General features: G+C 46.5%; 1 protein-coding gene across 1 annotated transcript in view; it reads right to left on the bottom strand.

Annotated features, from left to right (window-relative positions):
• The window catches only part of Lpar3 (lysophosphatidic acid receptor 3), a 67,056-nt gene that overhangs the window by 16,959 nt on the left and 22,553 nt on the right, over nt 1–27,544 (bottom strand). The window lies entirely within an intron of this gene.

Genomic DNA, 27,544 nt, shown 5'->3' on the forward strand with positions numbered 1-27,544 from the left:
CTAGATGCACAGAATACATGAAACTCAAGAAGGATAACCAAAATGTGAATGTTTCACTCCTTCTTTAAAAGGGGAACAAGAATACCCTTGGCAGGGAATAAGGAGGCAAAGTTTAGAACAGAGGCAGAAAGAACACCCATTCAGAGCCTGCCCTACATGTGGCCCATACATATACAGCCACCCAATTAGATAAGATGGATGAAGCAAAGAAGTGCAGGGCGACAGGAGCCGGATGTAGATCTTTCCTGAGAGACACAGCCAGAATACAACAAATACATAGGCGAATGCCAGCAGCAAATCACTGAACTGAGAACGGGACCCCTGTTGAAGGAATCAGAGAAAGAACTGGAAGAGCTTGAAGGGGCTCGAGACCCCATATGTACAACAATGCCAACCAACCAGAGCTTCTAGGGACTAAGCCACTACCCAAAGACTATACATGGACTGACCCTGGGCTCCAACTGCATAGGTAGCAATGAATAGCCTAGTAAGAGCACCAGTGGAAGGGGAAGCCCTTGGTCCTGCCAAGACTGAACCCCCAGTGAACGTGATTGTTGGGGGGAGGGTGGAAATTGGGGGGAGGATTGGGAGGGGCACATCCATATAGAAGGGGAGGAGGAAGGACTAGGGTGATGTTGGCCCGGAAACCGGGAAGGGGAATAACAATCGAAATGTAAATGAGAAATACTCAAGTTAATAAAGATGAAAAACAAAGACTCATGAAAGACGGAAAAATAACTCCTCATCATTATTACTACTTAAAACCAAAACCAAACCAAACCAAACCAAACAGATCCCCCTCCTTCCAGCTCAGCTCTAAAGTTTGATCTGTGATCTAGACACTGGTGCTAAGATACAGGAAAAATATAGACACCCTCTTTATCCCAAGCCACTTGTTGAAAGTAGACCACGTAGGCACTGGGCACACAAACAGAAACACGAGAGTGTCTGTTAAATCACCATCTTCCCCAATAACTCACATTGCTGTCTTTGTGTTTTAATGTTTTCTGTTGCTAAGAGTCCAAATGACGAATGTCTATAGTTTTTACTTGGCAAGGGCAACATTCAAAGGCCATTCAACTTCTATTGAATACCTTCTCCTTGTTTCTGAGCATATCTGACTTTCCCCGAGCCGATTAGAATTAGTATTTACCTGAATTTGCTTCAAGGAACTGTAATGTGACACCATCTTTGCCTTCTAAAGACTTTGAGTTCAAATTTACTTGGTAGTGGACAAAACAATGCAAGCGAGAGCTCACTGTTCCACCCGAGGAACATGGCGGTGATAACCGGTTGGTCTTGTAACTGATAGCGCACCCCACCAGAGGCAGAACATAGGCTTGTCGTCCTAAACTCTGTTCCTCCCCTCCCTGCTGGTTCTACTGCCCTGCCTGGCCCTTTCTTCTTATGTGCACATATTTATTAATTTCTATTCATTTTCCATTAGGAATACTGCTTATATCCTATTTGGGATAGCAATGTTGTCTAACCAGGTAACTTGCAAGTTTAAATATAGTCACTAGGGCTGGTGGTCGAGCTCACATTGGTAGAGTCTTAGGTTCCTCAGCCCTAGTCCTTCTCAATTCCATTATGCAGATTCAATCCTTGGGATAACACGGCTGTCTGAGGACTCTGGAGTTATCTTATAAATAAGACTCCTATCAAACTCTCGCAAGGAGCCAACATTAGTATTAATTGCTCAGGATTCAAGAAGAAAGACACAGCTCCTCTTTCTTTCTACAGAAAGCAGTGTCTACCCTGGTCAGTCCCTTCAATGTTACTCTGACCGGATGCCTCCTGTTGCTCTCTGCCATGATTTTGCCTGTGGGTTGGTCGATTGGCTGATTAAGAGTCATTGCCCAACTTGGAATGTAAAAATGAAAGTGGGACTTTGCCTCTTTAATTCACCCGTCTCAAATATGCAAGGTTTTAAATGATGCCTAAGGAACTCTACCTGAAGTTGTCACCGATGCATGTACGCCTGCACTCGTGCACACACACACACACACACACACACACACACACACACACACACACACACACACGAGAGAGAGAGAAAGAACAGAGAGGTGGGAGAAGGAGAGAGATCACTTAGAGAATAAGCAGACCAAAGGGAAGAAGGACATTGAACTTTGTTCCATTCCTCCTTACCACTCTTCCCCCTGCACTGTTACTGGGTCCCTCCTTTGGGGGAGGGGAGTGGTGTTGGTTTGCCTAGTTTTGGTTTTTGAGACAGAGTCTCACTCTGTTGCCAACACTGGCCTGAAATTCACAGTGACCATCAACTTTAGCCTCTCAATACCAGCATCATAGCTGTGAGTCACCCACTTCCGGCTCCCCTCCATGTCCTTGAAAGCTTCATTCATTCCTTTGTCACCATAGCTTTTGCCATTCGGTCCTGGGTTGTGTTGAACATTCCCCATTCCATATCACTCTACATGTAAAGCCAAACAGCAGCAGGTCATCCCCACTGTGCCTGGCTGGACTGAGCACACACAAGGGGAGAGGCTTGCCTCGGTCATGCAGATTCCCCACTTGGCATGGAGTTCCCGTGGAGACGCTGTTTCTAATGAAAATTGGGTTGGGCTTGGTTTCTCTTCCTCTGTTCTGGAGAGAGCAGCACAAGCTTCCTTGTGAGGAGTGCTGTAGCCACTGGAATATTCTAGTTCCTATAGCCAGCCACAGACAAGCTCTTCCCAACCTCAGAACAGACAGCAAGCAGTGCGCCTCTTGTCTCTTCCCCCAAAAGGACCAACAGGAGCTCTGAATCCCTACAGTAAACACTGAGAATGTAAACAGTGCCTGGCCTCCTCTGATTTCTCTCTAGCTGGGAGTAACCATCATAAGGTAACAATGGACACCGGTCAGATGAATGGGATGGGCAAACAGGACAGGAATTCAGAGTAGAAATGTCCAGTGGAAAATGAAGGAGAGGTAATACTCAAGAGGCTTGTGAGCAGAGCACAAAGATTGGAATTACTGGAAAGGAGGAATATTCGGAATTTGTCCCTGTGCTGGGTAACTGAACTTATACCATATAAACACACCAAGCTCCTTCAAAATCAGGACCATGAATGCTAGATACCATACTAAAGACAAACTGGGATAGGGGCCACAGCAAAGGGACCACAGGCTGTCATGGCTGCAATTTCAGGAACCCGAGACACCAGGATTCTTCCTCTCATTTTAAAAGGTTGCCATGATCTGAAACACAAGAACCAAAGGCTCTTACTATAGCCCTCGCTTGCCCACATTCAGACAATCTAGCACACTGGTTTTTATTGTTGTTTGTTTTTGAAGAGGTCTTGTTTTATTGCCTAGGCTGGCTTTGAACTCCTGGCCTCTGGCCTTACTGTTCACGTTTTAGCCTCTGGAGCAGGAACAGGGACTGTACTGCACCACTACATTCTGCTGTGAACAAAGAAAACATTTAAACTGTGTTACACCATGATTAGAGAATCCTCCATCTAAACGTTACTTTCACTAGCAAGTGAATTACTAGCATTTGATCACTATAATAAGTAAGATTAGTAAGATAAGATATACAAACAACTATAAAAAAACTGTAACCTGTTAATGAAAAAAATTTTTGGAATCACCTAAGTAGAGATGCGGACCCAGGTCATCCCAAGCGGAAAGGAGGTTTATCGAATGAACGACCACTGGGCCATTGAGGTGGTTCAGAAGGTAAAGGTGCTTGTAGCCAGGGCCAACAACCTCAGCTTGATCCCAGGGACCCACGTGATGAATGAAGAACAGACTCTCAAAGGCTGACCTCTGACCGCCACACAAGGAGCCATGCCAAGAGCTCCTCCCCAATAAAAATAAATAAATGTAATAAATTAAAGATTGCCCACCTTAGTCCAAAATACAGATAGGTCATGCACACACCCTGTCTTGATAAAGGCAGTCTGGGATAGCATTTCACTTAACTGGGAGTGAGGGCATCTTGACTGCCCCTTTCCTTGCTCTGAGGGTGTCCTTTCCTCCAGGGAAGCAGCATACATTTTCCTCCTTAAACAAACTCTTTGATCTCTTGAAACACCTGTGTTTGCTATATGCACAGTGACTAATTTACTGTTTTTGCTGATATAGACATTTTGCTAGTTGGGTAAACTCCAGTCAGACTCTCAAGCCTTATTTCTTCTTATCTGCGTAACAGCAGATGATGTGACCATGGGAGAGGACAGAGAGAAAGAGCTCTTCCCTTTGGCACACGCATGGCTTTGAGTCAGTGCCTTATGGTGGATGCTTCTGGCTCTCCCAGAAAAGGCTACTGTGGTGTGGTAGGCTGATACTCCGAGTGGTTGACTGAGGGCCAAGCTAGCATCACACACTGACAGCTGCGCCTCCACAGACAGAATGCCGGGTTCAAATCCCAGCTCCACTACCTCCCTGTGCCAACCATGTTTAATCTGTTAACCAGCCTGGACACCAGCCATCTAACCTGTTACGGGCACTAATATGGACGCCTACCTACTTCAGCGGTTGTAGGGGTGAACGGACTTCTTACGTGAAGTCAAACTTGTTATACAGGCTACTGCTTGGCTTTAAGGTTGTCGAGTATGAAACCTGGATCTGGGAAAGGCTGGAAAAATACTAAGAAACCAAAGTTATCACACTTACAGAAAGTAACTGCTGAGAAATCCCGGAGTGGTAATGGGGTGTGTGTTTCTGTGCATGTGTATATGTGTGCATACACGTGTGTGCATATATGTGTATTCATGTCAGTGAGTGTGTATGTGTGTTTGTATGTATGTGCATGTGTATAAGTGTGTGTGCATGTGTGATTATGTATACATGTATATTCATGTGTATATGTGCATGTTGTCAGTGTGCATATGTTTATATGTGTGTCAGTATGTGTATATGTGTGTGTTTGTATGTCTGTGCATGTGTATCGGTGTGTGTGTGTGTGTGCATGTGTGTGCGAGTGTGTGAATGCAGATGGATTTGGAGGTTCCTGTCAGAGGACAGCCTCAGGCGTTGGTCTTCATCGCCCATTTTGTTTGAGACAGGGTCTCGTTTGCAATTTTCGCCCCATATCATATGCAGCCTGTGAGTATCTGGGAGCTTCTCCTGCTCTTTTCTTGCGCCTCCCATACAAGCACCGCGCCTAACATACAACTGTAGCACATGTCTGGCTTCTGCGAGACTCTGGGAATTCAAACTCAGGTCCTCACAGCTGTGAGGAAGATACATTTACCCACATAGCCATCTCCCCAGCCTGAAGGGTAGTGACTTCTTCAAAACAAGCTTGTTCCCTTAAAGCTAGGTAAATAGAACAAAGTCAAAAAAGAAAGTTTTGCCAAAAGCTATCCATTCGGAGCCTTTTGTATTAACTCCAAAATGCTGCAGGCATCTGCGTTTGCTGTTATTTTGTTTTTCCTTTTCATGTCTATTTTCTCAGTTAGACCAGGCACATAGCAAGAACAGAGACCGTAAGGAGCAAACTTACTTTTAGATTCCCAGTTGTTTTTGTTTGTTTGTTTGTTTGTTTGTTTGGGCTTTTTGTTTTGTTTTGTTTTTACTTTTTTTTCACACAGTATCATTACAAAGCGGGCACTGGATCAATATTTATTCGTGAGTCAATGATCAAGTGACTGAATAAATAAATAGTCTTATTGGTACTTGTAGACACTTGCCCAAGTGTAAGACGACCTTTGAATACTAAGAGAACGGCAGTTTTCAACGGAGGAAGGAAGAGCCAGGCAGGAGCCGCTGACAGCTGAGATAAGCAAAGCCGTTCCTCCGACTGATGACCGGCGGACCGACAGACGGACTGAAGGACCGACCGACCGGGAGCCTCGGTCTTCTTTTCCTGAACAGCAGTCATGTTCTGAATCAGCGTGTTTACTCAGCGGCTCTAATTACCCTGGCCAGAACAAAGGTATTCCGTGAGCCTTTTGCGAGGCTGTTTTGCTTTTGGCAGGTGATGCACACTTAGGCAATTAAAGCGCTTAATGTTACGCCTCTGTCTCAGATGAGATGGAGTCCTTGGCTCCTCTGAGGAACAGCGCTGTGCCCTGACTGGTAAAGAGACCGCATGCGTGGAGGCCAACTGAGCCTGCGCAGATTGGTAGCTGCCTTTACTTCCTTCTGTGTCACGTGTTATCTGGACCAATGTGAAAACCAAATGGGAAATGGTTCCTACCTTTTTGTAGAAGCGCATGCTCTTGTTTGAGAAAACGGGAGGCAAGAATGGCATGTGGAGCGGGAATTACAATGATAGGAAAGAGATGGCTAAGAGGTTAAGCGCACTGGCTGCTCTTCCAGAAGACCCAGGGTTGGTTTCTAACAGTGGGAAGACAGCTTCCCACTCTCTGCAACTCCGGTTCCAGGGAATCAACACCCTCTTCTGCCCTCCCTGGGCACCAGGCATGCAAGTGGTACACAGACATATATGCACGCAAAACACCCATACACATAAAAACTTTTAAATTATTTGACTGAGGAATGTTTAGAACATACATACATAATTCAATCCTATGACGTCTACTTGTAAAACATCCTCCTTGATGTGATCAAGGCACATTATATGAGCATATGAAAATATCATAATGACACTTGTTATTATGTGTAATTAATCTGTGCTAATAAAAACATTTAAAACTGCAAGCACGCATATGCAAATGAATAGCTTCCTCAGATGAGAGGACAGTACCGGCTTATATAATCAGATTATGATCTGAAAGCTACCTGAGAAATTAAAATTTTGGAAAATAAGGTATGGGGCAGGAAGAACATTGGACCAACAGCCTGGGAGCAAACCAGGCTCTGGGGACTAGAGAAGCAGAGAAGACTAGGCAACAGCCCAGTGACAATAGTCTTGACATCAGCATCTCGACATGGACCCTAAGGAGGCTGTCCTGACCCAGACTGACATCCGCGGTGTACGCTGCTATCATTACTCTCTTGCCCTGACCCTCCACCACGTATCTTCCCTTGGCCTTAGAAACAGTGTCTACAACCTGTACTACTTACATAGGGTCAAGTGTCCCAGGCTACAATGACTACAACTCCTGTCTGCCCAGGTGCCCAAATCTCTAGCAGGTGTCCCACTGTACCCTGTATGAGGAAAATTACCAAGTACCGAGGATCCTGCATCTTTCGTCACTCCTTGATCTACCTGTCTCTCTGAGGGTGGTTACAGTCCTCAGATCCCTATCAACTCTAGTATATTAACTTAATTGTCTCACAGATGGCCTCCTGCCTTCGGTCTTACCCACTTCAATTCATTCCCCTATGTGGCCAGCCATTTTTATATAACACAAGTCAGACCAAGCTACCCTGTAGCCTAAAAGTCCTCAGGACAAAATCCAAAGGCCTCAGCCAGAAGGGCAGGCAGGTCCTATGAGCTCACCCGAGGACCTAGCCAGCTTTTCCACTGCTCTGACTAAGCCCTCCGCAGGTGACCTTCTCCTGTCTTCTGTTCCCTGCAAGGCTAAGGTGATCCTTCCAGCCTCAGCAGTTGGTACAGACTCACAACCCTGTGCCTCTCACAACCGCACAGCTCACAGCACCATGTTTAATAAAAATAACACTTCACGCCTACTCTGCCAGGCTCCATTCAGAACCCTTTTACACGTACCACCACTTAGTGCTCACATGTATCCTTTCAGATAGGCGTGGTCATGCTTCCATTTTATAGAATAAGGAAGCTGAGGCCGCTGAGGAAGCCCCATCTGCTCAGGGAAGCTTGCGTGATTCTTAAAGCAGGGAACCCCTTCCGACTGCTCCCAAAGTGCCACGCTGATGGTAAAATTCAGTGATCTGCCTTCTCCGTTTTCTGTACCATAGACTGGAAAGACCTGCCTGGTTTGGAGTACTCTCATATAGGATGCTTAATAAATATTTGTGGGATTAATAAATATTGACAGCCCCCTGCCTCACGGAGTGCTTGCATTCAAGTCTCAGCTCTTCCAATGACTGACCATGGGACCTGGATGTGACTTCAGCAGGTCGGTTGTATTCTCTGCCTAGAGTGTGGATGACGGTAACCCACACTTCAGGGGAGATACACGCTAAGCCAGTAAACATCTGTAGAGTGCTTCAAGCGTCCCTGGTCCCAGTGAGGACTGTCCGAGTGCTTGCTTTGTTGTTAGACGTGTCTAACAGTGGGGAGGTATCTAGAGGCACTCGTGGAATGGAATGTGTGTCATCCTCAGGGTTCTACAGCAAAGAGATAATGTGATAGTCCTTAGACACACGCTGGACCTAGAACTAACAGCATCATCCAAAGGCTTGGTACAGGGCATTATGCACGGCCACTGAGGAGTCTTACCAACTAAGCTCCACTAGGGAATGATCTGGAGTGTCCTTCTGAGCAAGGACACCACTAACTCACAGGAAGGAGGCATTCCTATACCCAAGGACCCACTCCCAAGATAGTCAAGGGGAAAGCTGGGCGGTGGTGGCACAGGTCTGTAATCCCCAAACTCCAGGAGCACAGGGGGATCTCTGTGAGTTTGAGGCCAGTCTGGTCTACAAAGCAAGTTCCAGGACAGACAGGGCTACGAAGAGAAACCCTGTCTCAACAAACAAACAAACAAAAACAGGAGGCGGGGGGAGAATTCTCGGGATGAAAGAAGTTTCATTTTAAAAGAATTTTTTTCTGAACAGTTTACTAATGACAGGGGAGTTGCATCCTCACACAGACTTGGGGGGGGTCAGTTCTGTGTACTCTTCAAAGCAAAGCAGGTGTTTCATTAAAACAATAATGTGGTTGAAGAAAAACCAAAGGAGTTGACAGTGTGCCAAGGGTTTGTACAGTAATTAAACATTGAACTTCTTGTTGGGGGGCACCATATCTTCTGCAAAGATATTGAAATGGAGACCTTGTTTCCAGAAAACACTGGCTGGTTTTCACTTAGAATTCTAGTCAGAGGTGATTCTCTGCTCTGCCATCCCAAACCTCCATCCCCACATCTGTGACATATGTAAGGAAGGCAGCACTGGTGATCTTACCCGAACCGTGCCCAGGTCCTCAGTTCTGAGAAGCCTTGGGCAAATGGTATATTCATTGGGACCACGTTCTTCTTGTCTAGAGCATAGACCATAACCTAAGTCCTGAAGCCTCCTTCCCCATTTTTTGTGAACTACATTTTAAACGCCACTTAAAAATATAAGCATAATCATGGAAATATTTACCTGAGAGATCTGCAAAGATAACCAGTCATTTCTTATGACACACAGTGTTTGGTTTGCTCATTAACTTAATCAAAACATTTCAAAGCCACAATAGCCCATTACAGCAAAAGTTATCGGCTACGATGTCAACAATGGAGAGATAGAAGCAAGAAGACAGTGGGGTGAGTCTGGCTGCCTGGGTAGGAGGAACCCTTTCTCAAAAAGAAACTTTCTTTTGAGAACAGTTTTGAGAAAAAAAGAAAGAAAGGAAAGACGGAAGGAAGAAAGAAAGGAAGGAAGGAAGGGAAGGAAGGAAGGAAGAAAGAAAGAAGGAAAGGAAGAAAGGAAGGAAGGAAGGAAGGAAGGAAGGAAGGAAGGTAGGTAGGTTGGTTGGTTAACAAAATCTCCATCTAGAGTGTTTTTATATTTTACTAAAGGGATTTTTTCCTTTAAAGGAGACAAAAATAGATGAGGCCCCATGTAGGGATCTAGACAATTCTACCTGCTCCTCTGCCAGCCTAGAACCTACCTGCTTTAGTTTGAAGTTAGTTAATGTATTCAGTTTATGTTCTGAGACCAAAAAGAGCATACAAATTAAAGATCTTCAGTCTATAGTGGAGTTATAACAATATGATAACTGTTATATACATTCCTGTTAGCCCCTTCTCTCTCTCTCTCTCTCTCTCTCTCTCTCTCTCTCTCTCACACACACACACACACACACACACACACACACACACAACACACCTCCGTCCAAGCATGACTACATGGATGAGGATCATGGCAAACCTCATTCCCCTGCTGATCAAAATTGTTTTCTTTGAAGTACCTGGCCCTGACTAGGCTGGATCATCTAGAATCCCTTTCTGAGATCCCAGCTTCTGGACCGACAGAATAGTCTAAATTATTAAAGGATGGGGGTCAGAACTCTAACCGTGGCAGCCTGGATAAACTGAGTTAGTTAAAAGGAAGATGTACATAGAAGAAAGAGGGGCATTCTGATAGAGGTTTGCGGTAGCCGTGGGCCTCCATGCTTTACACAACATAAACAGAAGCAGGAAGAACCAAATAAGCATCAGGAGAGAAGCTCAGAGGAGGAGCAGACAAGGACTTCCCAGCATGGGGGGGGGGGCGCGAGGGGCATTCCAGCCGTACCCCAGGCCACCCCTAGCACATCATCTCCACGCCCAGGCATTGTGTAGGACTGCCCTTTCTTTTTGACTTAAGTGAACGTGAGTCCATTCCTGTTTCTCCAGTCAGAAGGATAGTTAATGTGTAAATGGAACGATACATTTAAAGAGAGATACCAAAGTTGAAATAGCGTTCCTTCGAGATCACCGGGCGCTGTAATTGCAGGGCCTCAAGCAAAAGAGCTTCCTTCATGAACCAAAGCCCAAACGTTCCCAGAAAGTGAGAACCCCCCACCCACTCACACACACACACACTGTAGAGTCATGCAAGTGGCTTTAATGATTCAAATGAACTTGCAGATGACATGTTTCTGATAATTCTTTTCCCTTCTGAGGAGATGCTTTAAGAGAAACACTCAATAGATGGCCTTTCATTCAGATAAAGTAAGTGGTACAGGAGCCCATGGTAGACCTCCTTGGCTTGCTTTCACATAAGGCTCTCAGAACTGTCCTCTCTAAAAACCACCATCTGTTGAAGTGCCTGGGAATGAGCAAACATTTTCTATGTGTCCTACTTCTCCGTGCAGGTAGATGAGGGTAGAATTGGGAATTCTTTTTATGGAGAGAAGATAATAGTAATTAGCCCTGTGTTTAAATCCCAGGCTCACATGTGGCGTTCACAAGGAGGTTTTTCTTGTCTGCATCTTCTTGTATCAGGTTCTTGGAGGACAACAATGAAAGGTAAAGTTTCCTTACACAGCACAGTCGGTCCAGGGAGCAAAGTCCACCCAATAAGCAGCACTTCGGTTTTCGAGAGCTTCCTCCCAGGCAACAGCATCCTTTCCTAAGACAAGGCGCTTACATGATGGGGCCCAGACGCTGCAGAGAAACAACCTTTGACGACTTGGTCTTCATAGGTGAATATCAGCCCCGTCTGGGTGGGCCGCGGAGTTGAGCCCTGAGTCTGGAGCTGTAGAAGCTCTGGTCCGTGGTGAATCCTCCATTCTTGTGTTGAAGCTGCCCTTTTTCCTTTGCAACCCCCTCTCTCCCCCAACAGACACTTGTGCTGATTTTAGCCTGCACCAGAATCTCCGGGTAGGGGCAGGACTGCCCTTAGACTCAGGGCTAGCAAGTTAAAGGTTTTCTCTAGGACCTCCTTCCAAAAGAGTTAAATTTCAAGCATGATGTCCAATCTTCAGTGATGCCCAAACACAGCAATGAGCTGGGTCTGTACGAGACAATGAAGCGTGAAGAAGGAGCCTGCTGCCAGAGAGTTTTCTAGGGTGGGGGCGCAATGAGCTGTTTATCCTTATTTAAACTTCACAGTCCCTAGTCTTTTGCTGGGGACAGAGGTTATACAAAGTGAGGGACGGTGGCAGGGATTCTCTGGTGGGTGTCAACGGTGGTGACAATCCCGCTCTTCCAGCAGCACCTTCTAAAGAGACTTGAACAGTTCACAAGGTCACTCCAAACAAAAGAGGAGGTTGCCCAATGTTCCACTTCTGGCAAAGCAAGTCGGTGCAGCTTTGGGGATGTTTCTGGAACTTTCCCAACTGGCTTCTCTCTCAAGGTTTTGCTCTGGCTGATGTCAGTTCTGCCTAGACACATTGCTTCTCAGGTAACCAGCAAGCTCAGCCTCTGGGAGACTGGGCTTCTATTCAAGTAGAAGAGAACCTTCCAGGACCCCATCCTCGCCAACACTGCCGCCCATCTATCTGTCTCTGCTTTCTTTTTGTTCATATAGCTTGTTCTAGAGTGTGTGTTTGTGGCTCACCCATTTGGTTATCCAAGCTCATGAAAGCAGGGACTGGTCCTTGTTCCCAGGAGGCCAAGGAGAGCGATTCTCAGCAAATATCATTTGAATGAGTACAAGGGAGTGGACATTGGCTCTCAGTTCCTTGGACAGTGCGTGCTCTCTCAAACACCTTGTGCCGAAGCAGAAGTGTGGTTTCATTTAGAGGTCTATGAAGTAGACCTGGTGTTGATGGAGAGAGGGCTACGGAATGGTTTGTGGAAGAGCATTCTGACTCAACCTGCTGGAGGGCAACTGAGAAGCACCTAACGAGTTTCTAGAACAAGTATTTTCTTAATCTGCAAAATTTCAAATTACATGGCCTGTCAAAACTAGCTTGAAGTGTGATGTGAGCATTGTTTTCACGGTGAATGATATCAGAAAAAGCTCATGAAATATCAACGATTCTGTATAGAATAAAAAGTAACACTAGAGTCATTGAGGAGAATATGCACACACACACACACACACACACACACAGAGAGAGAGAGAGAGAGAGAGAGAGAGAGAGAGAGAGAGAATTGTGTGCCACATGATTCTTCTATGTGTGACATCACATGCACACAGACACAAGATAACTGTCCTGTGTTCAGGGAGAGAGGTCATAAGATGCGATGTCAAGCTTCTGAGGTCAGAGAGATGGGTGAGGGACTTCTACTTTCCAAGCCATAGACTTTGTAATACATACATACATTCCAGCAACAACCAAATTGATTAAAAAGAACTTATAAAGATGTTAGAGTTGGAGTTCATTTAAATCCCAGAGCCAATGCAATTTACTAGTCACAAAACTTAAGTTCCGAGCACTCATATACATTAACTTACATTAACTAAACTTTAGCTCATTTACGCTAACTGACCCTGTCGCTTCTCTAGGCTTTATTTAGAAACTTGTCCCATCCGAGGCTCGGGTTACTGAGTGGCTAAACCAAATTGATAGGAAACATTTTGAGGTCACTAAAGGGCAAAAAGCCATTGTGTGTGCTGTTTAAACTTCTTATTGTCCTTGTCTTTCATTTAGTCCCAAGGACACATTCTCTGTTTTATGACTTTATGAGGGAAATGTTGTGAAAAGTTAAATTCCTTCTTGGGAAGCGCAGGTTTTCTACCCTCATCCACCTCCCACACTCCTTACATCTGGAGGCGATTTCCAGAGGGACGAGGTCAAGTGAGAGCAGACCCTGAGGTTTCACAGCTTAGCCCTACTTGCCATTCTGTCCTCTGCTATCCAAATGTGGAAACATTGTAGCCAGTTGCCCCAAGCCCCTGCTACTGTATACCCCATGATGACCTATGTCCTTTCTAACTATAAAGCAAAATACATCCTTCCTCCATGGTGATGCTTCTTCTCAGGTCTGTGGTCACAGCAACATACATGTTAACAACTACATACACTATTGACAACACCCTGAAGTCAAAGACACGAGGCATGGGACTACCAGCTGGTAGGGCATGAAGTGACAGGTCAGGGGGGAACACTCTTTGAACTACAAATATCATACAACAACAGTGAAAATGTATGTTTCTTATATTGCAAAGGGTGTTCGTCCATTAGTGCTAAGAACAACCAATCATTTAAATCAAATGCTGATAATATGCTGGTAGGCACCCGAAATGAGAAAACAGTTTACAAAAACCTCTCCACAATCCTGAAGACTACAAAAAAAAAAAAAGAACAAGAACGTAGGCAGATACAACACACTTTATTAGAGGAAAACGCAGGGGCATTGAGTTCACCAACCCGAGAAAGGACAATTGGAACCACCAGGAACGCCTGAAATTGTGCTTGTTACCGCGGCACCACTGTTGTGTATATGGAATGTATATAAACACGGGCTCAGATGTATATAAACACAGGCACAGGAGAATGTGCTCGGCCAGTCTCACACACCACACCCCAAGGAGTTTCCCCTACTAAGGCTTCACACGAGGGAGCTCAAGCTAAATGGCAGCATCAGCTTCAGCTTGGTAAAGGCGGAGCATTTCACTCTGGTATTAACAGTTCAACAAAATTCCAAAGAGAGGCACATCCGGGGGACACAGACAGTGAGGCTCATGGGGGAGGGTGAGTGTCATGGAAATACATTGTTAAGTACGAAAATGTCAGGACAGAACCTCATTATGTTATGTGCCACTAAAAATGCTAATAAAAGAGAAATTCAAGATAGGTTTATAACATTGCCAAGAAGACTCCCCGAAGTGTCCTTAGAATTAACAGAGGTGTCTTAAAGATGTCCCTGCCACCAGGGTCACACTCTCTCAGTAAAGGTCACAAAGGCTCAGCCTCGTCTGCAATTTCTCCATCACTCCAGTCCCCACCCAGGGCCACCGCAGCATACAGAACTGCAGAACCTGACGTTTTTTTATTATTTTTTTTAATGCTGCAGTGGTCGCTCCCTTTCCCAATTCAAACATCCTGGTGTGGTGACATGCCATTTAAAGCTAGTAAATTCTGCCCCTGGGTTAATTTTAGAAGGCCTTTCTTGCCTCTCCTTTACAATGTACCTCTGCTCTTCTTTTCGGCTTCCACATTCTCTCAAATGTTTTCAGGCTTTCTCCTCACACATCCTCCCCAGTGCAGCAATGCAGGATGGATGGTTTGCAGGTCACTGGACGAGGTCGCCGAGGAGTCCCCCGATACTAGCAGCATGAGTGAAAGTGCTTCCTCCTCCAAACCAAGCCACCAAATTGCACTCAACACCCACAAAGGGGCTGTTTGTGTTGGTGTAGATGAGACTGGGTACAAATCCACACTGGCTAATTTCAGCCTAACAAAACCATTTATTCCTAGTAACTAAAAGAATAAGACAATGACAAAATATTATAACATTTTTTAATGATAAGCCAGCAAAAGAAATGTATTTTAAAGTGGAAGCCACTAGATCAGAATGATATCACTTCAATCAGCTATTTGGAAAATTGTGTGTGGGTGCTTTATAGTTTGTTCTCCTCGACATCAGGGCTGAAGGGTATCCCCTGGGGGTCTGCAAGAGTGGATCTCTAGGGAGGTCCGGGATTTCACTTCAGGACCCTATTCTTTTATTGGACTTCCTCTGTTTCTAAATCACTATTTTGTTGGTTTGTTTTTCCATTTACCAAACTGAATTATTCTGCCTCTTTCAAACCTATTTTTCTTTTTCCCTGCTTGTCAACATCACAGTACCTCTTGCCTGTGAGGTCCTTCTCCTTGGGATAAGAATAGTCAGTGAGCCTCAGTTAGTCCTCAGTTATACACATGCATGCACAGGAGGAAACACAGAACCCGTGTATGAGCTAAAAATTGCCTCCTGACACGAAGGCCACACTACCTCCTAAAGTCACATTTCTATAGTGAATTGTCTAGTTTGAATAGCCCTCCAAACCCAAGCCCATCAGAGCCCACCAGCACACTTAGGAAGTAAGTCACCTACTGACCAGGAGAGACCTGATGACCCACAGGTCTCAGCGGGGTATCTCCCTAATCCAGTGTCACTAACTATTACTCCAGCTCCTCTGGGCTGGGACTATCCTGACCCCTGTCAGTCTTTCTGGGACTCACTGGCTCTCCAGAAGAAGTATCCACTCTTTCTGACCCTGGCTGTTGACCCCTGAGTTCACCTAAGCCAGTGGCTGTCAGGAAGGAGCACTGCTGTCCCCCGCTCTCCTAAGCACATTGGAGGGCCCACACTCTGGTGCTGTACCATCTTCAGGCTGCAGTCTCATGCTGTGCTTCCTGCAGACTTCCCTGCATTGCTCTGAACTGCAGCCTAAGCCTTTAGACGTCTGTCCAGCCAACCAGCCCCTCCCAAAGCCTAGCCTTTCCAGAGCTCACACAGCCACATCGGAGGGAGCAAGCAGCGTCCACCTGCAGCTCTTTATGCTGTACTTCCTCCCCCATCCCACCCCCGACCCTGCCCCAAGTGAGCACAGGCCTTGCTATCACTTCCTGGCCTTTCCTGGTCTTCCATATCAGATACCCTAGCTGCCAGGTCACCAGTTCCACCCTGCCCCCCTCCATGTCTATGACCCCACCCTGAGAAAATGGCAGGGAACTCCACAGGAAACTCAATCAAGCCCAGAGAGGCTGGTGGACATTATCGACTATGAGAAGTAAATATGTGTTATGATGTTAGCATTGAACTTCATGAAAGGGGGTCACAGCCCACTGTCCCCCAATATCTAGAGTATTCAATATGTCCTCAGAGGACCACACAAGAATGAGGTCTCGCTTACCCAGTACCAAGCTGTAGCCTGCTCCCCTGGTGTTGTCACTACAGCTTTCTCTTAGACCCTGGGCTCTTACGTTTCTAATTCTTATTTGAATCCAACTGTATAACAAATACTGATGAGATTCTCTTTTAGATCGTAGACCTTTTTTGAGATGATAAGATGATCACAGTTCCTCCCTTTCCTCCTTCCAAACCGTCTTTGTTCCCCTTCAGATTTGTGGCTTCTTTTTGCAGTCATTGTTACATAGTATCAGAAGCCGTCTTTGCTCAAGTACCCTGCTTTGTTCTCCGAAGCTCTAGACCTTGTTAGGTCTGTCTGAGTTATCTAGTACAGCGGTTTGTCCTAAAGCTCCCAGCTTCTTGAGGCTGGTGCCCCATGTCCCCAGAGTCCATCCATAGGACTTTGTAGGACCCACAGAGCCACATCTTAGTAAAGCTCTCAGTTTAGCACCCCTTCCTCCTCTGTCCGCGCCTCAGTTCTCACTCGAGGCAAGCCTAGGTGGCTCTCTCAGCCAGCAGCCAGCCCTCCTTCGTCTCCTGTGATTGAATCTGTAGTAATCCCATAAAACTTCAACTTAAGGACTTCAGGCTATCCTGTTGGCCCCCCCAAGGCTGGCTGGTTTCAGGACAGAAGTTTAGAAGCCTTTGGTTGGTTTCTGGCACTGTCCTGGGGACACACTGAGAGACAGACTGCCTGGCTTAGCAGTGAGATCCTGTGAGTGGCCTTAAAGCAGAGATATTTCTTTCCCTTTAAAGTCAGCGCATACGGGCAAAGGCCTGGGCATCGCTCCATTAGTCGTATTAGAACTTCTAGGTCCTCTGACAGTCCCTCAGCCCATCCTACCAAAATAAAATATTGATGGCCTCTGAACAACATACAGACTCAATGAGCTACAGCTCAAAAAATGGGTGTCACCTTAAAGTCCCAGTATTCAGCCCAGTCTCAGCAGAAAACACTGTTTGGGGACTGGGAAGATGACTCAGTCAGAAAAGTGCTTTGCGTGTAAGGAGGAGGACCTGAGTTCAATTCCCAGAACTCACATAAAAAGCCAGCTGCACTGGCATGCTAGTCTTGGGTAGGCAGAGGCAGCCGGGTCCCTGGGGCTTGCTGGCCAGCCAGACTTGCCCGATCAGTGAGTTCCCGGTAAAAGTTAGACACTCTATCTCAAAGCACGAACAAGATCCCCACCAAGGTGATTCTGAGAAATCATCCATGTAGATGTATACAAGTGTACACGCAAAACCACACAAACATGAATACATACACATATGCACCAAGGAAGGATAGAAGGAAGGGAAGAAGGGAGGAAGGGAGGAAGGGAGGAAGGGAGGAAGGGAGGAAGGGAGGAAGGGAGGAAGGGAGGCAGATCTAAGCAGTCTCACAATCCCAGGAGAACAGCCTGTTTACCCTCACAAACAAACCCAGCACTCTGAAGCTCAGAAGTTCTGCAGGGACACCAGGCTAAACTGTAGGAAGCCCTAGGAACAAGGCATCTGCTGGGGAGGAAGACACTGAGCTCCAAGGGAGGGACTGCTCTGGCTGTACACAGAGTTCTGAACTTTGGTCCATGTGTGGGGCTCTTAAAGGTGAACTCAGTCATGAGGGAGCTGTTCCGGACATTTCGTTAGCCTTTCCTAGGTCCAAGTAGGCAAGCTGAGAACAGAACCGGAAGGATCTGCCCCTGATTCTCGGTGAGCCCAGCTTGGAAATGCCAGGAATGTAGAAATGCTTAGGGATCCCGGGAACTCCTCCTGACAGGATAACATGGGGGAGTTCCCAGCCACACCGCACCACTGTCTTCTTGTCACTGTCCCTGCTTGAAGACAAGAAAGAAGGTACCAGACTGAGTGAAGAAAAGACAGTAAAGTCAAGGAGATTAAACACTAACCAACGCACACAGCACGTCCTGATTCTGCTGGACATTGAATGAGCTCTAAGTTTCCTGGCTCCTGCTAGGGTCAGCCCTGTCTATCTAAGGTTCAGAGGTCGGTCTCGTGGCCCCATGGGCTGGTCACAAGGGCCAGCGCCTTACAGGGCTTACATTTGCTTTAAAGCACGATAGTGGTTTCCTTAATATCTTCAGTTTTTTATCTTGGATTGTCCTTCCTAAGGGGGCAACGTTGCACGAGGGTGAACTATGGAAGCAGGGAGAGAAAAGAAATGGCCCCGTGCTCTTTAGAACATTCACTGTACTTCCCCTGCCGCCCTGACGTAACCCCAGTCCACACAACAAGCTGTCTTGAGGAGGAGACAGCATGAACCAGGATGAAGAGGCCTGGAGATCCTTCAACCACCAGGCCCAACTCTAAGAAAAGAATTTCCTTTCATGCCTTGTGGTCAGTGAGGAAGGTCAGATCCTGTCCTAGGAGTAGATCCTTCCACAGAGACAAAGATGAATGTGGACTGAGAAGCAAGAGTTTCCCACAGGAGGCTCAGTATTACTGGGGGGAACCAAAAAGGAAGCCCTAGTATGACAGGCCTCTGGTGACACAAACCAGACCCCAAGGACTGGGACTAAGGCTGAGGAAGCTGCTTGTGCAGAAGAACCTAAAGGGAGTGACCATTGGCTCGTCAGGCACAGTTAGGTCGAGAGGGTAAACTCTGGGCTTGCGCACTCTGAGGGGGCACAGATCTGGGACAGAGGGGGTGCACTTCAAATGGATGCTGCTTTGTCGTTTTGGCTAGTGACCCTGGACAGGTTTCTACCTCTTTCAGACTCTGTCTTCACACTCAAATTGGAGGTGGTGACGCTTTCCCTCCAGGGGTGTAGAAGGTCTGTACAGCGTGGGACTCACGTAAATAAAATTCTGTTTTGTTTGCTTGTTGTTTGTTCTGCACAGAAGGGAAACAGTCGGGGCTGAAAGAGGCTGGGTGGGTAAAGTGTTCGTTTCATTTAGCGTGAGGACCTGAGTTCAAATCCCCAGAAATGATGTAAGGCCACACACAGTAGCACACATCTAGTACTCCAGAGCTCCTACGGTGAGATGGGAGGCAGAGACGGGGACTTGCATGTCACTGCATAGCATGTGATCTGCCAGGACAGCCGCAGGAGATGCCCTCTGTACACGGCCACACCCAACTCCAGGCCCAGTTCTCACTTGCATACCTTCCTGGTCTTTGCTGCATGTAGGGAAGTAATTCATCATCTGAGAATGCAAGACCTTCTGTGCTCTGGCTGAAGGATGCCTTACAAACAGAACACCACTACTGTTTAGATCGTTATTCCATAAACAGTCTGCCCGGCTCCCTCCCACCCACGGCCCTGGCGTGGCTTCCTGGTCAAGTGCATATGCCTGTCTTCTCCCACTGGGATCCGGCTTAAATCCCACCTCCAAGGGAAGCCTTCAGGGACCATCCGTGTCCACGGTATTCTGCCTCGAGCCCTCTGCTTGGTCTTTCGGTTATTCTCTCCTAGTTAGGCTTTCTGGGTAGGCATCATTCCTCAGACAAACCCATCAGTCGGGTTCCTGTGAGTCACGCCTGGGGCAGCCACGCAGAACAGCTCTGACTTATGTGACCTCTCAGATGACACACTGTTGAGTCATAAGCCTTGGTCCTCCCCTGGCAACCATCAAACATTAGAGCAAGGCACGTGCAGAGTGTCCTTGGGGGAGGGGCCGGGTCTTCAGAGGCAGCCAATTAGTGTTTAGAGTAAGAAGATGCTAAAAGCTCAACTCTCTCCCTTTTGAGAAAGCTTCCAAAGGGAAGAAAAAGGCCCACAGTTATAGGGTAAACCCTGAGACAAGACTCCTGTGCACCGCTGTTACTTGGCATCTGAGACGGTAACTTGCTTCTAGGTATGAGGTTGGGAGCTGCTGCAGTAGCAAGAAGGACCCAGGAAGCCCTGAGCTCTGACCACAGTGCTTATTGAGAATGATGCACAAGGTGAATTTAGCTGGCACGTTTAAAAGTTAGTGATTCTTTAAGGCCACAAGATTTTTTTCTGACACACTATAGAGTTCACAGAAACAGTATGGTAGTCAGGAAAACACAGGTGAGAGCAGGAAGGGGCTTCACGTGGGGTGTCTCCAGTTATTACATCTTGGTCTCTCAGTCTGTGATGGGCTGAACACAGCAGTGCCCCGTTGCAATCCCCAAAAGTTACATTGCTAAAGTGGATTGGTAACATTCTACCACAGGCCAGCGTGTGTTTGTTATAATGCTCTAGCTGTTAAATTAGCCTGGGGAGGTCGGGGCTCTTGAGTGGTGGGAGTGGCCAGATTGGCAGAAATTAAGCCCCCAGAGAGGGGACTGCATCGTTCTGCAACTCTGGGCCTTCGGTAGGCTTGGCGCAGGCCCTTTTCCCAGAACCCTGGCCTCAGAAGGTCCAATGTAAAATACTCTTCTAACCTTTGCACACAAAAAATACACAATGGTTACCCACAGCTGAAGCCTCCTTGGGTTTCTAAAACAAGATAAGTCAGAGGCAAATCCAAAGAAGGGGGCACAAAGGGGGATTTACAATGCTGGCTGCATTTAATACAGCAGTGCTCACGGGGTGCTGTGGGGAGAAACAGGGGATGGCTGCGATGGGCCTGGAGGGGAAGTCATGCTTTAAACAAATGAGTGTCGAGCTGACGCAAAGAGATGTTGGCATCCAAAACACTGAGATGCCAACAGAAGGAAGGAACTGTGGAGGAGAAGGTAACAAAGAGAGTGGACACAGAGACGCAAGACAGACATGGTGGCCTTCTCCATGCCTAGTGCTCCCTGAGAAGGGGGTGTGGAGAATTAATCTGAATTGCTATCTTGATTATATTAAGACACACTATGGTACCAACGAGGTTCACCTGTGGGTGTATATGGCATTTCCAGGGAGGATCAACAGCCGGGTAAGAATCTCCTGAGAGGGAAGACCTCTCCTAAATACCATCCTATGAACTGAATCACAAGAGGAAAGGCCAAAGTCAGCTGCATGCTAGTCTCCTGTCCCTCCTCCTGGTCCTCTGAGTGTGCACCCCTGCATCCATGCCACTGCGGGGCAAAAATAAATCCTTCCTTCCCTAGTTACCTTTTAGATGTCTGATTCCACTAAGAAGGAAACGAACAAATACAGGAGGAGACAAGTCCAGCAACATCGCTGGGGCAGCTGCTAAGGGGTCTCTGCACTCATTCATCCCCAGCCTGCCTGAGAACAAACATCTCCAACCCCCAGAGTCCCGTTGCACCAGGAAGCATGCGATCGACAGTTACTCAGTGACCTCCTAAGACCAAGTACAAATACCCCTAAACTCTGTGCCACGCTGGTGCCCTGAGGGCTCTACCCCGAAGAGATTTCGTCATGTGCCATCTGATATGACTCCCTGCACTCTGATAAGGGAGGAAAGGTCATGAACCGTGGCAAGCTCGTAGTTCCACAGGACAATGCAGTGACTTGCCCTTCCTCCTCTTCGTCCTCTCCTCCTCCTCCTCCCCCTCTTCTTCTTCCTCTTCCTCTCTTCCTCTTCCTCCTCCTCCTCCCCCAAGTATCTGATTACTAAGGCCCATGGTTAGCAAACACTGCAAGCAGGCACCTGAGTTGCAGAACGTCAGCCCTGTGCAAGGCCACAAAGGATGGAAACAAAACACAAAAATTCCCAGGAACTTTGGTTAGCCTTGGCCTTTTTTGTTTTTAAGTATGTGCATGTATGTGTGTATGCATACATATATGTATGTATGCATACGCAGTATATACATGCGTGAACACGCATGTGCACGTGTGTGCATGTATATACATGTGTTAATGTGTATGTGTGTACATGTGTAAATGTGTATGTTTACACGTGTATATGTGTGTACATGTGAGAAGGTGTATGTGCACACAGATATATGTATGTTCATGTGTAAATGTGTATGTGTACATGTATGTGCATGTGAGTACATGTGTGAATATATGTGCATACATGTGTGTGTGTGTTTGACAGAATTTGGTCTGCAGGAAGAAGGTCATTCACAGAAATCAACAAGATGAGTGTAGAGATTTTTGTGCTGACCACAGCCGACACTCCAGACCTCCAGTAACAGAGACATTTACCGGCTCTCGGGTGCCTTCTGCAAAGGAGACCCTACCAGCCCCCTCATCACTGCCTGTCAGTATTCCACAATCTCCCATCACCGTGGCACCAACAGCAAGGCTCTGGGCTCTGTCCCTAGGGTACTTGGTGGCATGTCTGTGGATGAGAGGACAAACTGCTTCAATACAGCATGAGCCCTCCAGAGTCACACTAAGTTCTAAGATGAAACGCTAACGTTTTCTTAGTGCTGACTAGGGTCAAAGGCTAACTGAGTTGCTTTATAAGCATCGTGTCTTTGCACCTTCGAACCCTCACCGTAACAAAGGTACTGTCTCCTCGGGCAGATGGGAACTCCAAGTTACAGAGCGGTTAGCTAAACTGCCCAGGGTCACACAGCCTGAAAGTCACAAAGTCGGGATGAAGTCTGATTCCCTCCCACGCTCCAGGTTCTTTCTCTTACTGTCTGCTTTGACGAGCATGTGGTTTGAGAGCTATGGATCTTCCAGAGGGGGCTCAAAGCCATTGCGGCCTCGCTTCCAGTCTGTCTGTTGGTGCATCTACATTGAGTTACGAAGAGTGTGTGAGACAACAGCAGAAGGGCTCGCCACACACCGACCTCACGGTGAGAAGTACTGAAGCGCTCGCTGCTTCTCTCTCTCCTTCCCAAGGCGAAACTCTCCCTGACTTCAGCTCCTTCCTCCTGTTGGAAAATGGGGTGCCCATTTGTTGTTGACTATGACATGGTCCCCACAGGCTCGTATGTTTAAACATTTGGGTTTCATCGGGTGGCACTAATTCAGGAGGTTTGGAGCCCTTGGGAAGTGGAGTCTTGCTAAAGGAAATCGCTGTCTAGGGGGTGACATCTTAAAGCTTATAGCCTGGTCCTGCCTCCTGTCTTCTGTCTGGGTCCTTGCTCCTCAGGGCAAGCAGCCCGACACTTGTGCTGCCACAGCCTCTCTGCCACTACGTCGTCCTCAGCACAGCAGACTGCACCCCCAAAGTCATGAATCAGAACAGTCTCTTCCTTCCCCAAGCAACTCCTTCTCAAGTATTTGGTCACACCAAGAACACCACTAGTACTCTCCTCCTAGCCACTGCCCACTTTGTAGGCCTTGGCCACAGCTGCTAGAGGCTAGCACGTTGGGAGCAAGCCCAGATTCTTCTTTGAGGTCCAGGTTTTCAAAAGCCACTGGACTTCTCTAAACATCAACTTCCTCATCTATTAACCCTGTCAGGGGCTAAAGTAACATGTCCAGGAGAACAAAGGAGGGTCTAGCACCAGCCCGTGTGAGATGAGAGGAAGAAAGAAGAAAATACTTAACTTCCTATAATTATCATAGGCTGTTGCAACAGCCCTTAGCAATTATACATGTGTGTATATATGTATATGTGTATATGTATGTATATATGTGTGTGTATGTGTGTGTTTGTATACACATATATGTACATATACACATATACATGTTTGTATACATACACATACATTTGTACACACACAAACGTGTGTGCTTTTTGGCAGAAACACGAGAGAAGAGGCAAAGAGAGAAAAGCAATCTCTTTGACCTTAAGACTTGGCTTTTCAAATATTCCTGCTCATAAACCAGGAAGTAGATATGTTGTTGATCAGACTCCAGCACATACAAACACAAAAATAAAGATTAGCACATGATGTTCAAACCTATCAAGTACAGTGCATACTGGCGTTTCTTTTTATTAGATATTGGGTTTTTTTTTAATGTGCTGATTACAGCCTTGCCACACCACCTCCCCTTTGTCCAGCTTCAATGGCTGATAACCAGCTGTGGTCTGGAAATGTGAAATAGAAAATTCCAGAAGTAAAGCATTCATAACTTTATATTCACCCTGTTCTTCTGAGTGTGACACTTCACCTCCATCTCACCCGGGACAGTTACCCAGTGCATCCTCACTGAATACAAGGCTCTTCCTTTAGTGACCATGACTCTTGAAGGTCTAACTCATGGCCAGGCTGTCACTGAGGATCCAGTTGAGGAATCCTTACATCACTTGGTACTGACTCCAAAGTGTAAGGGTACTTATGCTGGCAACCGGATATGACAAAGAGAAGCCATAAAGCACGACTTTAAATAAGAGACAGACACACAGACAGAGAGGCAGAGACAGAGAGATATCCGTACACTGAAGTTGATGAACTCCAAGCAGTTGCTGTTGTTAATCCAATTTATACATTAAGCTTTATCACAGCATGTATAGGGGTTGGTATATGCTATGCATCGTGGAGTACGTTAACGGATCACAGCCCACACACTGAATCACCCTACGGTACAGGAAGTCTCCCGGAAGACTTTAAAAGCAGAGGTTCACAAAGCCCTTCGCCTTTTGTTTTATTTTGTAAGGCAATGCAACACGGAAGAAATTCCAGCGGGTTTCTGATCCCTGCGCCCACAGGTCACGTGGTACGCTGTTTGACAATAAACATTGTTCAGCGTGTGTGTTGGTCACTGCAGCTGGTGAGGTTGTAGACAAGTAGGGTTTCAAAACCACGCCTTAAGCAGGGGCTCTGTGCTCTTTGGAAGGAGGGATCATATGTTGTCTCCTACTGGGTACCAGTAAGCAAGCTCCTCTAGGACAGGGATGCACAGACATCACAGCATCAGGGTTGCTGAACTATAGCAGGATGCTGACCTGACTTTCCAATCATGACGATTCAATATTCACAGCACCACCATCACCACCCTCAAGAAGCGGTCTACTCCTGGTCCTGCCCTGTAAACTTTCCTGTCCAAGACCTGCCCTGTAGACTTTCCTGTCCAACTTCCCTGGCTCACTGTTGGACCCTTTCTCCAGCAGTAGAGCAAGCGTCTGCAGTCCCGGGCCCTTCCTGCTGCGCTACAGAAGCTTTGGGAATTTCTACCATCACCTTGTTACAAGTTACCTTTTAGATTTACTCATTTAATTTTATGTGCAGTGAGTGTTGGCCTGCATGCATTTATGTGCAGTATGTTTCTGTCTGGTGAATGTAGCGCTCAGAAGAAGGTATCCGGTCTCCTGGAACCGGAGTCAAGGATGGTCCTGAGACACCACGTGGGTAGCAGCAATCAAACCTTGGTCCTCTGCAAGAACAAGTGCTCTTAACAGCTGAGTGTCTGTCCAGCCCTCTAATGTCACCTTTAATCCTGCTGTTTCTCATACTTATGACCTCTTCTCACACACATCATTCTTCCTTTCCTTCCAGACCACACTGCAGACTTTCTAAGACCCTCCTCCTCCTTACTTTCCTCTCTGGGAGTGCTACAAAACTCAAAAATTCATGCAATCTCTTACCTCCTAGAACTGTTTATGGATGTCTATGGACTGACTTTCTAATACGTCAAAAACATTTCTAAGAAACTTTGGGACTTAATCCTCAGTGAGTACCCCTTGCTTAAGAAGGTTTATCATTTTTTTATTTAAGTACCTAAGTCACAGAATCAGTTTTAAACAGCCCATTTCTACATTCTGAGAAGCAGTGACTATGCGTGTAGACCCCAGAACTGATGGTTTTCCTAATATCCATTATTTGGGAGACATTTGTGCTAGTCAACTGAATTCCTACAAGAGCCGAGCATATGGGAGCTTTCTCTCTGGGATGCCGTGAGACGCTCTCATGGAGAAGGCTCTACATTTAGACACAGTTAATCCATGACTCTGTGTTGGCTACTGCCCTCTAGGAGTCTCATTCATTCATCCTTTCATTGTTTCTACATTTCTCTCTGAAACACACACACACACACACACACACACACACACACACACTCATACACATATACACCACACACACACAGTCATACACATATACACCACAAACCATACCACACACACACACACACACACACACACACTCACTCCGACACATATACACCACATACCACTTACCACACACACACACACACCACACACACACTCATACACATATACACCACACATACACAGTCATACACATATACACCACAAACCATAACACACACACACACACAGAGTCATACACATATACACCATATACTACACACCACACACACATACACTCATACACATATATACCACATACCACACACCATACACACACACACACACACACAAACACACACACTCATACACATATACACCACATACCACACACCATACAAACACACAAACAAACACACACACACTCATACACATATACACCACATACCACACACCACACATACACATACACTCATACACATATACACCACATACCACACATCACACACACACACACCTCTTCCTTTCCCTTTTCTTTGGCTACTTACATCTTGGAAAGAACTAAGAGACCATCCATTCAACATCAGATGAGGACAGTTACCACCCTCAAAAGATGAAGCAGTGTGCCTCAGACCACTCTATAGAAAACACCCCAAATCTGCCATTAAAGAAATTAGAAGCTAGAAATCTTAAAACATGACCACCCACCTCTTCAGTTTCGTTTCCCTTTCCCTAACTTCCTGTCTTCCACCAAATCCCTCTGTCTCACCACCAGGGAAACTTCCCCACTCAGCACTCAGCTGTCCTCTTGTCACTAACCAGTGCCCCAGCCCCTTATACTGGAATCCCAATGACTTCTTCTACTCTTCTTGGCATTGCCATGGTTTATTCTAGTTTTTTTTCTCACCCAACACCATACCTGTTGAAACCACATGAGTCCTTTATTTTAAACTCTTCCATAATTGTCAGCAAACTCACACACACCAATGAAGTCGGTGACAGTGACAACTATACACCGTCCCCAACACCTGGGGCACAGAAGCCCTTTCTATCTCATGCTGTGTGGTATAGACAATGTGTTCAGTGAGAAGGCGTTCTTTCAAGCAGACAGGACTCATGGCCAAGCAAATGCTTAGCCTTACAAACAAGGTCACCACATTCACATCCCTCTACGTGCTAGCCTTCGGTCTTTACCAGGAGTGTCACAAGCCTGTGAGGCGCCACGGGAAGTCAGGGTAAATGCAGGCTTGTCCTTCCTTGTGCTGGTAACATGGGACAGGGAGAGTGAGGTGCTCAAAGGAGAGGGCTGGTCAGGAAAGATACCAGCAAACAAGCAGACAGAGTAGGGCTTGGGAGTTTTTTTGTTGGCAAAGCTTGTCTTGCAAGCCTGTGGACCTAAGTCTGGCCCAAAGAGTATATATTTAAAAGCAGGGCGTGGTGGTATTCATTTGTAATCCTAGTCCTCACGAGACAGAAGGAGGTGGATTCCTAAGGCTTCTTAGTCAGAAGCTTAGGCTCTTTAGTGAGCACCAGGCCACTGAGAGACT

Source organism: Rattus rattus, chromosome 3 (assembly GCF_011064425.1).
Source record: "Rattus rattus isolate New Zealand chromosome 3, Rrattus_CSIRO_v1, whole genome shotgun sequence".
Lineage (NCBI taxonomy): Eukaryota > Metazoa > Chordata > Mammalia > Rodentia > Muridae > Rattus > Rattus rattus.